This window comes from Felis catus, chromosome C1 (genome assembly GCF_018350175.1).
Source record: "Felis catus isolate Fca126 chromosome C1, F.catus_Fca126_mat1.0, whole genome shotgun sequence".
Lineage (NCBI taxonomy): Eukaryota > Metazoa > Chordata > Mammalia > Carnivora > Felidae > Felis > Felis catus.
The window spans coordinates 194668607-194682448 of record NC_058375.1 but is presented as its reverse complement, the minus strand read 5'-3'; positions in this window follow the sequence as shown (position 1 = coordinate 194682448).

Below are 13842 nucleotides of genomic sequence, written 5' to 3'. Positions count from 1 at the left end.
GTATTTGATAAAGGACTATCCAAAGCATTACAAAGAACTCTTGAAACTCAAAAAAAAGAAAACATAAACTCAATTAATAAAAAAAAAACAGGCCAAAGAACTTCAGAGACACCTCACCAAAGAAGATAGACAGATGGCAAATAAACATATTAAAAGATGCTCCACTTTAAAAACAGTATGGGATTTCCTCAAAAAGTTAACAATAGAACTACCTTATGATCCAGTAATTGCATGACTGGATATTTACCCCCAAAACAAGAGATACTAATTCAAAGGGATACATGCACCCCTATGGTTATTGCAGCATTATTTAAAATAGCTAAATTATGGAAGCAGCCCGAGTGTCCATCAACAGATGAAGGGATAAAGAAGATGTGGTATAGACATATAATAGAATATACTGAACCACAGAAAAGAAGGAAATCTTGCCATTTGCTATGACATGGATGGAGCTAGAGAGTATAATGCTAAGTGAAATAAGTCAGAGAAAAAATACCGTATGATTGCAATCACATGTGGAATTTAAGAAACAAATGAGCAAAGGAAAAAAGAGAGACAAACCAAGAAACAGACTCTTAACTATGGAGAACAAACTAATGGTTATCAGAGGGAAGGGGGAGGATGGGTAAAACAAGTGACAGGGATTAAAGAGTATGCTTAATGGGGTGCCTGGTGGCTCAGCTGGTTAAGTATTCGACTCAATTTTGGCTCAGGTCATAATCCCATGGTTTGTGGGATGGAGCCCACATCAGGATCTGCGCTGATAGCATGGAGCCAACTTGGGATTATCTCTCTCCACACCCTCCCTCTCTCCCCTGCTTGCAGTCTCTCTCTCTCTCTCTCTCTCTCTCTCTCTCTCTCTCTCAAAATAAATAAATAAACTTGAAAAAATACACTTATCCATGATGAGCACTGAGTAATGTATAGAATTGTTGAATCACTATATTGTACACCTGAAACTAATAATACACTCTATGTTAACTACACTGGAATTAAACTTAAAAACTTAATAAAAAAGATGCTCTACTTTGTATGGCATCATGAAAATGCAAATTAAAATAACAGTGAAATATCACTATATACCTATCAGAATGGCCAAAATTTGGAACATCGACAACACAAAATGTTGATGAGGGTGTGGAGCTAGAGGAACTCTCATTCTTTGCTGGTGGGAATGAAAAATAGTACAACTACTTTGAAAGATAAATTGGCAGTTTCTTACAAAACTACTCTTAGAGTGTGGTAACATACTCTTACCATATGATTCAGCAATCGTACTTTCTGGCATGTGCCCAAATGAATTGAAAATTTATGTTTATGTGTATAGTAACAGCAGCTTTGTTCTTAATTTCCAAAGCCTGGAAGCAACCAAGACATTTTTCAACAGCTGAATGAATAATTAAACTGTGGTACATCCAGACAATGGAATATTATTCAGCAATAAAAAGAAACAAGCTATCAAGCCATGAAAATACATGGAGAGAATTGACATGCATATTTCAGAGTGAAAGAAGCCAGTCTGAAAAGGCTATGTACTCTATAATTCCGACTAACTATATAACATTCTGGAAATGGCAAAACTATGGGGACAGTAAGATCAGTGGCTACCTGGTATTGACGAGGGGCGAGAGATGATAGGTGAGAACAGAGGGTTTTTAGGGCAGTGAAAATACTCTGTAATATACTATAAATCAATATACGTTATCACACATTTGTTCAATCTATATAATGCACAACACCAAGAGGGGACCCTAGGTAAAATATAGATTTTAGGTGATTATGATAGGTCAGTGTAGGTTCACTGATTGTAACAAATGTACCAGTCTGATGGAGGTGTCACTATGGGGCAGTGTGAGGGCATGTGTGTGTGAGGGCAGGAGATTTAGGCGAAATCTCTGTGACTTCCTCTCAATTTTGCTGTGAACACAAAACTTTTCTAAAAAATTGTCTTTAAAAAAAGTCTGATAATACCAAGTTCTGTCAAGAATATGTAAGACTTCTATAATTTTGAAGACAACTTTGGCAATATCTAGTTAAAAAAACTGAAATATGTGCACACTTCAATCCAACAATCCCCTAAGTAGACCCTGGAGGATTTATCCCATATGTGCATAAAAAGATAAAAACATTACTCATAACACCAACATTTTAGCAGTGAATTCTAACCATCCTATGCACGTCCATATACGAGAGAATGCATAAATTATCTAAGATACATGCATACAAGGAAATAAAATACAGCATTTAACACGTATGATTTATAGCTTTATGTATCAACATGGGAAAATTTCCAAAATATAATGTTTAGTGAACAAAACAATTTGCAGAATGATCTCATGATATAATACCATTTATTTTAAGTGTTTAAAATATGCAAAACAGTGCTATATATTTTATGCATACCTAGGCTTAATCATTTAGTGAAAATATTTTCGGTTATTGTCTTGACCTGAGCTTCACAGGAAGCTGGGCTTGAAACCATGGCTTATGTGTTTCTTCCTACTAAGGTGTACAGTCCAAGTGGGTAGAAGTGAACTAAAAATACATAAGGTGGAGGAGACAGAGCTAATAGGATGGCATATTACCAAGCTGACTACTACTTTGTATCAAATGCAATAGATTGCTTGATTTGGAGGTGGTCCTCTGAGAACCTGCTTCTCAGAATAACTGCTTCTCAGGAAAGTATGTCTACACAAGGAAGGGAGAAGAGTTTATCTGAAGGTTGCGTTGGCTCTGTGGAGTGTCAGTTTGTCTGCACTTTCCTGACACATATGTATGGGCTCAGAGATGGTCCTACAGCATCTTGTGCCTTAGTACCAACAGCGATTCCTGGGTCACTAGTAGTATATGTAGCAGGAGTATTAGGCAAGGTGAACTTGGTAAGGTCGCTCTACAGGAGAGACTGAAGCAAGAGCAAGTGGTCACTGGTTCCAGAAACAGATGAGGCTAAGAGGATTTGAAATGGCACACAAGAAGTTCAGATGTGATAACACCCCGCTTCAAGACCCTTTAGAGAAAGGGTCTACCTTTTTTTGACTACCTGGGCTCAAGTACCAGTATTGCTGCTCACAAGTCATGTAACATTGAAAATGCCACTTAATGTGTCTGAGAGTCAATATCTTCATTGTTTATAAAAATGAAGAAAATAAGAGTAGCTATTTTGTAAGGTTGTGAGGATCCAGTAAGTCCATTTATTTTCTGGTCATAACTGTTACACAACAAATGAATAGTCCAAATCTCAGTGGCATGAAACAACCATTTATTGTGCTCATGATTTGTGAGTCGGGGACTTGGGAGGTCTCTGCTGGGTAATTCTCCTTTAGAGTCTCTCATGCAGTTACAGTTAGTTGTGGGTTGGGACTGTAATTATGTGAGGACTTGAATGGTCGGTGTGTCCAAGGTGACTTGCCCACATGGTTGACAGTTGAGGCTGGCTGACATCTGGTTGCTCAGCTTGGGCTATCCACTGACCTCTTCTGAGTGATAGTCTCAAGATGGCTGGACTTTTCACAGCTCAGTTCACCCAGAGAGAACATCCCAAGAGGACCAGTGGAAGCTGCATAGCTTTTTCTGATCTGGCCTCGTGTAGCAACACTTTTGTGGTTTATTAAGTCACAACGTTTCCTTGATTACTGAAAGGAAGTGACATAGATCCCACCTCTTAATGGGAGAAGTGTCAAAGAACTTGTGGACCTATTTTAGAGTAACTACAATATAGGTAAAGCTCTTGGCACGGTGCCTATTCTATGCGATCACGAGTCTTACTCTTTTGACATGATAACATAGCCTTTTAGTCTTTCACACAAACTCTTGTGAAGCTTAGTCTTCTTTTTCATTTTGTCTTGCTGGTGCAAATCCATGGTGCTCCTTCATGGAGTGACCCTGAGGAAGATGGACAAACAATGCTTCTGGTTATTCTTAGTCGATGTTCTATAAACCTTGCAGTTATGTGGAGAAGATGGCTACAACGTTTACATTTACACTTTTCTTTTCCACTTGGCATCTTCTTCGAGCTTCAGCATGTCCCTGAAGCACAGGGTAAAGTTATACGGAGTGGCTCACTGATGCTTGCAGACAATGGGGATGGACACAAGCTCTGGACATCACTTTGGGATTCATTTACTTGAAATCCTCACACATTCCCTTAATAGGTCAGATCTCGGTTTTAACTTTAATTTCAATGGCTTCACCAAAGAAATTCGTGCCAGCTCAGCCCTCTGATTCTGGTCAATTGTCTGACACCTTTGTTTTAGGAGTATAAAAGCTGTTTTCTGCTACAAGTTTAAGATGAAAAAAGGATGCATATTGTACTTCGGTAGACTTCAATATCTTAAAGTCTATTGTCATTTGTTTCTAGCTTTATAAACAATCACGTTTTCTGTTTAAAGAGTGTGAAAGCCTCACAGTGCTGGAAGCCATATTTGCTGAGTCACTGAGTATTCATTTTCACTTAACATTGGTATGGCTTGAAATATTTTTACTTCTCCGGCTTTATTATTATGCACCCTGTTTGTCATATGATGAAGGTGATAAAGATGTGTAAGTTTCCACTTTATAGTATACTGTAATGGAGGGAGCTTTATTTTATTAATGTGGAAATGCTGAGCAGTCCCTTAGAAAACTGCTCTTCAATTTAATTTTCCTCCTGATGTGTAGCAAAAAAAATTTTTTTTAAACGTTTTTTATACTATCACTTGTTAAAGGAATGGTGAGAAGCGTGTTTTCCAGGAGTCCAAACCATTTCTGCACAGGGGCCAATTTAGAAAAAATAAAATGATTTCTTTTCAGAAGGTGTATCCTTTTAAAATGTGGAAAAGCAGTATCTGCACTTGAGTATTCTGTTGACTTTTTCTTACTAACGAAAGACTTGTGTGTGATGGGCTGAAATTTCAGAAATACCTTAATTAGTGTGCTCTGCAATAGGGAGTAATGAGCACTGGTGTGAGAGGAGACATGGCTTGCTGGGCTCCTTAGGAAATCGCCAGGGAGAAATAGTTTGGCTGCAGCTCTCCATCCCTCCTGCTGTGTCACTTTGACCCCTCACTCCTGTTCCTCAGTGTGTGTGTCCTCTCCCAAGGCGGCAGCTTCTATCTGTGAGTCAGTCATGTGACAGTACCAGAAACCAGACCCTGACCTGCCTTCAGCAGAGACAGCTTCCTCTGTTCTATAGTGAATGTAACACTCATTGCTTGTGCCCCAAACTGCATCTGAGAGTCTGCTTCCGGGGAACCTCACAGCGTGACCATGACCATGGGCTGCACTTCCTCTCCAGAGGAGGGGATTTGGTCTGCAGAAACATTTGCAACTTAATTGAAAATGCCAGCAAACTCTGACAGCTCATGGTTTTCTCCTTTAAAAAGGCAAGCACTAACCATTGATAGAATACTTTAATTTTTCTTTATTTTCAGCACAATCACTTCTGTTGATAGAACCAAGCTCATGCAAGGCTTCCCAAGTCCATCTCATGCTGTTCTTCTGAGTTATATCAAGAATCATCTCTTCTCCTGTTTCCTTATCCAAAAGTGTTGTGCATCAGGATCAATATCTTTTTATCTGATTAAGAAATAAAGCACACATTTATCAACCCTACTGTTGACTAATTGGATTCTAAAGGAGGTTGCTAGGTTTCTTGAAACTAATGGTTCTCAATCCTGGTGATTAGAATCTTACCAAAGAGGGGCACCTGGCTGGTTCAGTTGGTAGAGCATGTGACTCTTGATCTTGGGATTATGAGTTCGAGTCCCACTTTGGGTGTGGAGATTACATAAAAATAAAATCTTTAAAAAGAAAAATCTCGGGGCAACTGGGTGGCTTAGTTGGTTGAACATCCAACTTTTGATTTCTGTTCAGGTCATGATCCCAGGGTCATGGGATCAAGCCCAGGTCAGGCTTCACACTGAGTATGGAGCCTACTTAAGATTCAGTTTTTCTCTTTCCCTCTGCTCCTCCTCCCTAGTTCATGCACCCTCTTTCTCTCTTTAAAAGGAAAAAGAAAAAAACTTATCAGAGAAACCCAAAAAGACATTAATATCTAGTTCCCATCTTTGATCACTTAAATCAGAATCTTTGGGGAATAGGAAGCTTATGAATATTTTTTGTGAAGGTCTGCAGGTGACCATAGTGCACAAAATAGATATGTGTACAGTAGCAAAAGCAGGTAAGTAGCTCAAGCCAATGGGGACAACTGAATACGTTAAAGGCACAAGATGACAGCACTTTTTTGAGTATAGAAAGAGACTACACAAAAGATTGAAAAACAGAAGTAAACAACTCCAACTGTCACATAAGTAGGATTAATCAAGAAAATACAGTTTTCTCACCAGCAAAAGCAGAAACAAATGCCATAAAAGGAAACACAATCTACTATATTCTACCTGCAAGCCTTTTATCAACATCTGATCATAGAATAGTCCTCATCCAAAACAAATGTCAGGGTTAGTAGTAATTAACGTTCTTTACTTCCCATGAGAAATAATTCAAAGTGGTTTGCCTACTTTAATTATATTTTTTAAATGTGCTCAATATTACATTAATATGTAGCTTCTCATGTCATTTTGACTATTACATGCTAGTTTCCTTTATTATTTTCACAATCATATATATGAATATATTATTTTTATGTTTCTCCCCCAAATCCTATAGGTCTACATAGGTCTTTACATACTGTAGGAAGGCAAGAAAAAATGTTTCATGGATCCAGCAGTATGCCTTGTTTTGGGCTTATTTGGTCAGAAGAAACAGACCTATTCAGATGAGCTTAAACAAAGGAGGATACTATCAGGAGGGAAATCTCACAAACATAGAAGTTGTGCTTCAGTCTCGCTGACATGGAAGTAGGGTGTGCAAGGGTATGAAGAGGATCCACAGCAGGAGATCAGGCTGGAGCTCCTGTGTTAGTGTCTCGGCTACGCTCTGTGCGCCTGCTCCTCTCTGTCACTTGGCCTAGGGTTTAGCTGCCTTTGAGTCATAGTGTCCTTACTGGCTCAGTTAATGGTGATAGAGTCAAGAGGAGAAAAGACATGTTCTAACCGGAACTATGACAGCAGGGATTCTGGGGGGTGGAGCTCAGACTCACTTTGAATTGGAGAGTGAGGCAGTTAAGTGATAAGTCCAGGATAAGGGGACAGCAGAAAAGGCAGCCACCTAGTCTTTTCAAATATAAGAGGCTCCATCTGGGTGGAGGTGAAAAAGCCTGGTTTTGCAGTTAGAAGTCTTGTCCATGGGGGTGTCTGGGTGGTTCAGTCAGTTAAGTGTCTGACTCTTGGTTTCAGCTTAGATCATGATCGCAGTATTAGTGAGATCAAGCCCCCTTGTAGGGCTCTGTGCTGACAGCACATTCTCATTCTCTCTCTCTCTCTCTCTCTCTCTCCCTCTCTCTCTCTCTCTCTCTCTCTCTCTCCCCCCCTCTCCCTCCTTCCGTCCCCTACTTGGATTCTTGCTTTCTCTCTCTCCATGCCCCTCCTCAGCTCACTCTCCCTCTCAAAATAAACAAACATGAAAAAAAAAAGACTTTTCTGTGTTCAACTTATAACTCTTTAACTTGGAAAATTACTTCATATTAGTTTCCTCCCTATAAAATGTAGCAAGACTATATACCCCACAGGATTATTTTAAAGATTAAATAAAGGTTGAAAATGCTCTGTAAATCTAAAAACACCAAATGCAAAAGAATATTTCAGTGTACCAGAATGTCAGGTTAATTACTGTGAGGTGGGCAATGCAAGGTCACTGCTTATGAATAAATATCAGCTTGATTGTCCTTTTTAACTCATGTATCCAATATATTGATACCCTACCTCACCTGTGAATTTTCCAGAACTGAAGAATGTTGGCTGTTACTTAACTGCTTTCACATGAATGAAGGGCATCATACGGATGATTCCAATTTTGTTATAGGCAAGGGGAAGCTGAGATTCAGAGAGAATAAATTGTTTAAGTCCATACTAGTAGTAAATTCTAAAGCATGATTTGAAGCCATCTAGTATTGTGAAAGGATACAAGTCTTTACTTAAGACTAAAAAGGGCCCCGGTTTCTCTAATGACTGGCCCCTCTAGCTGCCGTCTCCCCCTGTGCCTTTGTTAGATGAAAATTAGGAAGCCTGACTCACGTGAAAACACATTACGTCTACCCAAATTGCAGTTGACAAACTATAGCCTAGGCCAAATCAGCTCCTTTGTCTGTGTAGGCTAATAACAGTTTTTATATTTTAAATAAAAAATAAAACGAATAAAAATATGAGACATGCAAGTATTATATGAAATTCACATTTCAGTGTCCATGAATAAAGTTTTATTGGAACAAGCCACACTCATTTGTGTACATGTTGTCAGTGGTTGCTCTCACATTCTAAGTGGAGTTGAGTCAACAGGGAAGGTAAGGCTTGTAAAACCTAAAATAGTTACACTAAACCTGAGATTGTTACCGAACAAGTTCACAAATCCCTGATCTAAACTACTGATTGCTTTTAACGTGTTTTCTTGAAATTAATTGATCATGGGGTGCCTGGGTGGCTCAGTCGGTTGAGTGTCCAACTTCAGCTCAGGTCATGATCTCACAGCTAGTGAGTTCAAGCCCTGCGTCAGGCTCTGTGCTGACAGCTCAGAGCCTGGAGCCTGCTTCTGATTCTGTGTCTCCCTCTCTCTCTGCCCCTCCCCCACTCATGCTCGCGCGCGGGCTCTCTCTCTCTCTCTCTCTCTCTCTGTGTCTCAGAAATAAACATAAAAAATTAAAAAAAAGAAATTAATTGATCAGACACTATTTTCTTTATTATCAAAGCATTTAAATTAAAGAACTAAATGTGTGCAAAACTCATTAGCAAGGATAAAAAATTGAAGTGGTGAAATATTCCTCTATGGTGGCAATAAAAAGTAGCCTTCAGTTTTGGGAGGCAGTGTGGTTACATGTATAAAAAGCCCTTATATATTTAGCTCAATTCCACTGATAGAAATTTTGGGAAGGAAATAATTAGAGGTGTGTGCAAAGATGTGGGCAAGCAGAATCATATATAATGATGAAAATCTGCAAACAGACCAAGTGTCTAATTGCTTTGGTAAGGTACAGTATATCCACCAAAAGGAATGTAATAAAGTCACTTAAAAAGATAATCCACACCTACATTTATTAAAAAAATGTTCAAATTACATGTTTAGGGGAGAATGGCATGGTACACAAGAACACTATGTTCTTTTGGTAAAATTATGCTGGGATATTTCATTAAACATTCTTAAAGATATGAAAAATAGAACTGAAAATTTAGCATTTACTGAGTATCAAGTACTCTAACAGACAACCTTACACATTTATCTCATTTAAAAATTCCAACAACTCTATGAGCTATTCACTAATTTTAATTTAATCACATTTTAATGTGCCTACAAATGTGTCTGTTTTATAAGTATTCTCAGGCAGAGAAAAATTAAGTAAATTTCTCAAAGTTACATATCCAGAAAGCACTAAGGGCAGGGTTAGAAAGCTCATGTTCCTTGTATTCTATGACACACCTTCCTTTCAGCCTTGGGTTGGAGGTTTTATTTTAATAAAAATCATAAGTAAACTTTAATATATTTTTATTATTTTTTTTAATGTTTATTTTTTGAGCAAGAGATAGAGTGTGAGCAGGGGAGGAGCAGAGAGAAAGGGAGACACAGAATCCTAAGCAGGCTTCAGGCTCTGAGCTGTCAGCACAGAGCCCAATGCGGGGCTCAATCTCACCAACTGTGAGATCATGACCTGAGCTAAAGTCAGATGTTTAACCAACTGAGCCACCCAGGCGCCCCTAACATGTTTTTTTTAATGTAAATAACTGATGTCTTTCCTGGGATACAGCATAATTTAGTGGGAAAACTATAGGTTTTCCAATCAGATAGATCCATGGAATCCATTGCTCAACCATTGATTGACATGTGAAACAAGTTATTTAGCCCTATGAGTCTCCATTTCCTTAAAATAAAATGGACAAAATGTTGTTTATCTAAGAATTATTATGAAGAGAGATGTCTGGAGGGCTCAGTCAGTTAAGCATCTGGCTCTTGATACTAGCTCAGGGCTTGATCTCAGGGTCGTGAGGTTGAGCCCCACATTGGGTTCTGCACTGGGCATCAGGCCTACTTAAAAAAAAAGTTATTATAAAGATTAAAAGAAACAATGTATCCAAGCACATAAGACATATTGGAAAAGCAATCTATTTTGATTCCCTTAAATACTTAATAAGAAACGAGTACCACAATTGGTACTGATGGCTGATAATACTAAGCAATGACTACGTAATTTAATTCTTCTTTTTAAATTTTTTTTAAATGCTTATTTATTTTTGAGAGAGAAAGAAGGAGACAGCATGAGCAGGAGTGGGGCAGAGACACAGAATCTGAAGCAGGCTCCAAGCTCCAGCTGTCAGCATAGATCCCGATGCAGGGCTCAAACCCACGAACTGTGAGATCATGATGTGAACTGAAGTTGGATGCTTAACCAACTGAGCCACTCAGGTGTCCCTTAATTCTGCTTCTTAACACCGGTTGTCAACAGTTGGTAACTACTAATTTAGAGATCATTAGTTTGTCTTTTTCAAGGAAACCATACTAAAGACAAAGACTGACTTCTCACACACATAGCAATCATTCTCTGAGCCTTGCTATAAACTGTATAGTCCTTCCATTTATGAACAAACACCCTTTACATCTAGAGGCATTACCCAGCCTGCCTAATGATATTTGCTGAAGAAAATATGTTAGCAAGAGAAAGATTCAATTCTTCATAAAGAATGATGCTGGAAATTTCCTTTCCGGTAGTGTTAGCATTACAGCCTAGCAAGTTAAAAAAAAAATTCCACCAATAGAGGAATGGTTGCTATGGGTTCCTCTTGTAAGTGTCATGGCTGGGGTACCAGAAATAGCTGAGCCAGCCATTGGTTCAAACACCAGAAAACAGCCTTGGTCAAGTATCTTGTACAGAGAATAATGGCATCCTGTGATTGAAACATTTTTGAGACACCAAAGGTGTTTCATCTTGCTCCGTGATTTGTGCTATGCCACACTTGGTAATTTTAATCTCTATTTTTCTAGCATATTTTCATCGGAAACAAGCCAAACAGACTTCTTTCAGTATTTACATCTTTCACGGATGTTACAGCCTAAGGTCTTTCTCTTAAATGTATGAAATTGATTCTATGAAACTTTAATGTCTCTAGAGAAGATTGGTGAGAATTTTGCTATAAAAAGGGTGACTGGGGTACCTGGGTACCTTAATCAGTTCAGTGTCTGACTCGATTTCTGTTCAGGTTGATCTCAGTTTGTGGGTTGAGACTCCCCTCCCCTCCCTTCCCTTCTATCTGCACCCCCCCCCCCACCTCCACCCTGTGGGGCTCTGTGCTGGCAGTGTGGAGCCTCCTTGGGATTCTCTCTCTCTCTCTCTCTCTCTCTCTCTCTCTCTCTGCTCCTCCCCCACTTGTAAATAAACATTAAAAAAAATAAAAAGGGCATGACACTGGGTGTGGATTTGAGGTTCAGAAAAAAGTATTCTTCTTGCTCTTATATTTAATCCATGTTCTAAAAAAGAATTGAAGTCTCCTATTTATGCTTTAATGTTTAATAGGATTTCATTTTTTTATTGGTGAAAAATTTCCTTCTAAGGCATAAGTAAATGCCCCATTTCCTCTTGGGGATTTTTTTGCTTTGCAGTAAGTTACGTTGCTCTGAATATGCTTCTCTAATCAAGCGCCATTGTTCCTCTGGCATCAGGAACGAAAACCCAGGCAATATAGCTGGGAAAAACAAGCCTGCTGTCAGAATTAACCTGCAAATTTAGTTCCCCTTTCATTCTGGAATTGTCAGAAACACTTCTCATTTACCAGGAAATTAAAAACTAACTTAATTTTAGAATAGGCACATCATAAAATGTAGAATATTAAGTGTGCCCACATGCATGTGTGTGTAAAAACTGGAATCAGATCAAAATAGAACTCAAAGGCAAATATGTACAAGTGATTGCATGATTGTATAATGCATTCAAGTCTATCTAGAGAAGAAATCACAATAAATTATGTAACCAAAATTAATCTGTGGTTTTCCAGACTGGCCCTGAAGGCAGAGGGTTTTAAATTCATGAACTCATTATCCATTACTCTCATAATGTGTAAATGAGAAAACTTAATAATTTTCACCTGAGAATCAGAAATTACTCTGCAAATCTCATTGGCTAAAACACAAGGACATAAGTAAGAACTATTATTTTCATTCTCGTGGCTGGAAGGGTTGGTTAAAAGATTTAAGACCAACAAATGAATCAGTAATGAAACAGGTATCAATCACTTTCTTTTAACCCCTGATATGCTTTGAGTTGCTTCACATACATAACCAAAGCCTGTTCATTCTTTTGAAAAATTTTATTCATTCTTTTTATTATACAAGCAAATAAATCTGCTGATATTCATTTAGAAGTCAATGTCAGATTTAGCAGCTATGTGCCAGCAAAATAGCAAATGTAGGTGCTTGGGAAATAATGGAAATAGAAAGTGGCTTTCAAGAATAGCCATTGATTCAGCGCAGAGAAAAGCCTTTCCACCATTGATAAGGTTGACAAACGTTGCGTACCCTGGATGAAAGGCATTTCAAGAGGAAAACATTTATATTTGAAGTTCTGCAAGCTATGCATGGGAAAATTCATTTTAGGTTGCCCTTTTTTGCCAATGGCTCAGTTATGTAATTTGCCCCAGGTCATATGTAAGTGAAATGAAGTACAGCCCAAGAAGCCTGTTCTATCTTCAGCATCCACCATTGTTTTGCAAAGTCACCAAATGATCTATTTTAAAATTCAATGGCTTCTCATTTCTCACATTTGGCAGACTCTTTGCAAATTTTAACACTATGAAACATCCACTCCTGGGGCTTCTGTGACATTTTCTCTTAGTACCATCCCTCAAATGGCTGGTCTTCAGTTTTTATGATCACTTTTTTTCTCTGTTTGCCCCTTAAATATAGGAATTACACAAGTGTAATTTTGGGCTTTTTAAACTCCCTTTTGTGAGCCTAGTCTGCATGAACGCATCCATTCTCTAGGACTAATGACTTCATTTACATGTTAGGAATTTTTCAAAGCTCTGTTTCAGATTAGCATCCTTGGCAAATGAGGAAAGAACAAATGTCAAATATTATAACACAGCAAAATTAATAACTTTGTCCTGACCCTTGCTGACTGATTTTAAGAATGTTATTCCTAGAGGACTTGATGTTTTGTCCCTAACCAGAAGAAATGGAGTCAAGATGTCTAATGTATACATGTCAAGAACATAAAAATCAGAAATAAAGGACCCTTCCTCACATATGACGAAACAGACAGAAAGGCAATAAATCATTTAAGAATCAGCACTGATGAAGACATAGGAAGAGTTGATACAAAATAACTACACCAAGGTAAGGAAGGATTTCTATGGCCTGCGTTCTCCTGATTCAGATGATGTTTTAAAACTCAGCTCCTTTAACTTCCCCTAAAACCAACAACATCTTCAGAGATCTGTAACAGGCAAGTCATGGGCCTGGTGTGGTTACTAACATTACATGCATTGGTGACTAGATCAACTCTAAGGGATAATGCCTGAAATCAGAGAGACCCATGCTCTGGGATGAATGGCAAGAACACTGTTTATTATTGGTTTATATGGTTGGGTTGGAGATGACTGGGGCAAGCCACTCCCCTTATTTATTCCCCTCATCCTCCCAGGCTTGAGCTCATCTAGAATCTGAGGAAATACTCGTATCCATCTTTGGTCATGATTCTACTTCTAAGATCCAGGCATGAATTAACAATTTTCTGAGATTGCCTCTTGGACATCCCACTGACATCTCATTTTC